This window comes from Poecilia formosa, unplaced genomic scaffold (assembly GCF_000485575.1).
Source record: "Poecilia formosa unplaced genomic scaffold, Poecilia_formosa-5.1.2 Scaffold842, whole genome shotgun sequence".
In the NCBI taxonomy this organism is placed as follows: Eukaryota; Metazoa; Chordata; class Actinopteri; order Cyprinodontiformes; family Poeciliidae; genus Poecilia; species Poecilia formosa.
The window spans coordinates 57,233-60,637 of NW_006800781.1; positions in this window are offsets into that span (position 1 = coordinate 57,233).

The window sequence follows — 3,405 nt, forward strand, 5'->3', positions numbered from 1 at the left end:
TACTGTGAATTGTCCTTTCAGATTGCATTATTATTATTTGATTATTATTTATTTTTGCATCTATTTGGCCCTAATTAATCGCATAGAACTGTAATAACATTCTGATTCACAACTTGGATATCTATAATCTATCTAAACAATCATCCAAATAATTTTTTAATTGTGTGCTCTGGTGGAACAAACACATTTCCTCTCTTTTTAGGAGTCAATTAGTTGTAATTATCTTACCTGTTATATTTATCTATAATCACAAACTAATCTTTAGATATTTGCTCATGGAAGTACACTGCAAAAACACAAGATCTTGCCTTGAATGTAGTGCTGAATATGAGCTGGCATCAGCCGACAAACAGCTGACAGTTTTGCTGTCTTTTGGGTAAACATGTTTGGTTATGATCAGTTTCTTTTTTTGGTTGTTTTGTTCCTTTTAAAAAAAAGGTTTTGTTGGCTCTGTGGCTTTTATTTTGCAGTTGTCAGACAGGAAGGGGTGTTATGAAAGAAGGGAAGACATGCAGCAAAAGTTGTTGAGCCAGGTCTTGAACCAGTGACAGGAATAAGACATGGGTTGCCACCGCCGTGCCCATGATCCGTTTCATTTTGATCTGTTTCTAGGCCATTTGAGTACTGGACTAGAGGTTTCTATTTGGTGTTCCAGTGGTTGTGCCTCTGGTATTTGATTTAGTACTACATAATCCTCGATGTTCATGTAGTTCTCCATCAGGATTTCATCCTGAGTTGTGATTGTTTCTGCAGGTTGTGATCACACATCATCTGGGATCATTGTTGACTTCCTAGGTCTGTCCTCAATTCATAGTTTTCATTTGATGTCACACATCCAGGAACTTTTTAGCTGCCAGTCACCTTGGCTGAGTGTGTAACATAAGAATTGTTTATAAAGTTTGCAATGACGATTTTATGTTCAGTGAACGGATGTTCTAACCGTGCGAACGGGTCGCCCAGTTTTCACTACATCCCAAAAATCTGGAAACACAAAGGCTGTCAAACAATGGAGTTGAATGCTGAACGTCGGCAAGTTTGGCCTGGAAACATTAACCACATCCGACAGTGGCATCAAGACTCTGCTCTGATCACTTTTACTCCAATAAAAAATATTCACTTTTAATATGTTTCATAATTTTAGTCAGTGCTTAACTGCATGTGTGCAAGCATTTAGGGTGTCTAAAGTCGGTCCTCGAGGGCCGGCATCCTGCATGTTTTAATTCTCTCCCTGGTGGTAGTAACAACCTTTTCAGCATGTCAATGTTCTCCTTAAATCTTCTAACTAGCCATTATTTGATCCAGGTGCGTTAAACCAGGGAGAGAACTAAAACATGCAGGATTCCGCCCCTCGAGGACTGACTTTGGACACCCTTGATTTACAGTATTAATTCTAACAAAAGAGAAAATCTAATTGGTGGTTAACAGTCCAGTAGCTTCTGCCCCAAAGTTACACATGGCTGTTCTGTATGTCCCTAGTTGTCAAACATAACTGTCTCATACTTTTCTACTGAGTTAATATGACAACTATAAACCAGCAACAAGCTTGCATCTCTGATTTACGGAGCCCTCCAGGGGACATGGGGAATTTTTTTGCTTTTGCGTTCCCTTGCAAAACTTTTGCGTTCCCTCGCAATAATCTACTGATCAGTTCATGCGGCATAATATATACTGTAAGCCTTTTTTACAGTGGCCGCCGTACTTTCTGCTTTAATACAAGCTTATAAGGTTTTTCCATGGACTATTGAATTATTATCGCGGGGTAATAAGTCATCTGATTGTGTCTCTATTGTGTTCGTAGTCTGAATTGTTTAAAGGGCTGCTTTCTGTGCCGTTCCATCTTAGCCTTAACAGACATAAACATGCAGTAAATAAATCGATTTTCAATCAGTTTTTTGCACCAAAATGTTAATAATAATAAACACGTTTTATTATTATAAAACACAACAAACTAATTGCCGTCTGGATGAAAAAAAAAAAAAAANGCTAATTAGCTTGATCCAGTGTTTTTCAACCTTTTTTGAGCCAAGGTACATTGTTTTAAATTAAAAAATCACGAGGCAAAAATGTAAACAAAGATACTCTGTAGCCACCTATATATATAGTCATTCTTATCAAAGTGTCTTGAATAGAAGTCAAATAAACACAAAAATTTATTTTTATCATATTTTACATTTCTTATTTCAAATTGCACTTCAAAAATACACCTGAACAGTACCACAACACTGTGGTGTGTGATGCATGAATGTATACATGCATCACTAATTATCTTGTTTTAATGTAAAATCCTCTGTTCCTACTGCCATCTAGTGGTAATAAAATTACATGATTACGCCGCTAGTCACTACTACAGCAAAGACACTCAAAGATGACATTATTTGCAGATAATTAATTCGTTTTCAAAGAATCTTTTAAGACCAATTACCGTATTTTCCGGACTATGAGCGCACCATACTATAAACCATACCTTAAAATTTTGAACCCTTCCCTCATCGCCCCCCGCTGGAAACTTACATATATCAGCCGCACCGGGCTACAGGCCGCTGGTATCTCTGCCGCTCTCGGTTTCCCATAAGGACCCAGCAGAGGGCAGCAGAGGGCTGTGTCCTAATAACTGCTGGATATATTAAGTACGCAGTTCTCCGTCTCCAAATCCGGTTTTGTTCACGCCACGTTTCCGTGCAGCGGCTTCATTTCCCTCCTGTACTGCCAGATCAATACTCCTCAACTTAGAAGCTGCATCATATGAGTTTGAAAACATTTCTCTGTCGTGCCTGCTGCTAGCATGTGCTTGTTCTAAATTAAAATTAGCACTTTCTTCTTTGATTTCCAATTTTGACTTCCAATGATTCACTTCCTGCTAAAGAGCCCCCTGGTGGTTGAAGAAAAATCCACAGAAAAGCCGCATGTTCAAAGTGTAGGAAAAAGTAGCAGGAAAATACGGCAGGTGAAATTGGATCATTTCCACGGCACACCTGACGATCACTCACGGTACACTAGTGTGCCGCGGCACAGTGGTTGAAAAACACTGTCTTAATCCTTGTGTAAATGGAAAACATTTGGCTGGAACAATACACACAATGAAACACTGATGAAACCAACCATGATTAGAAAAGAGAATCACACTTTAGCTTTTTTCAGTTTAGGTATCTAGATAGCCTACAAAATCCTGTAGTTTTATGAGTTCCTAATGTAATAAATTATTACACCAGCTCATGTGCATGAACTGAAAAAAATGTTCACACATTCATGTGAGGAAGATGTGAAATATGGTCTTCAGCAGGCAGGCCCTGATCTAATTTATTAACAGAAAATCATATTCATTGACTTATTTGTTTGATAATTAGTTTGATTTCATCATACTTATTCTTAAGCATTTTCTCAAATCCCAACTGTTGTGACTTTTTT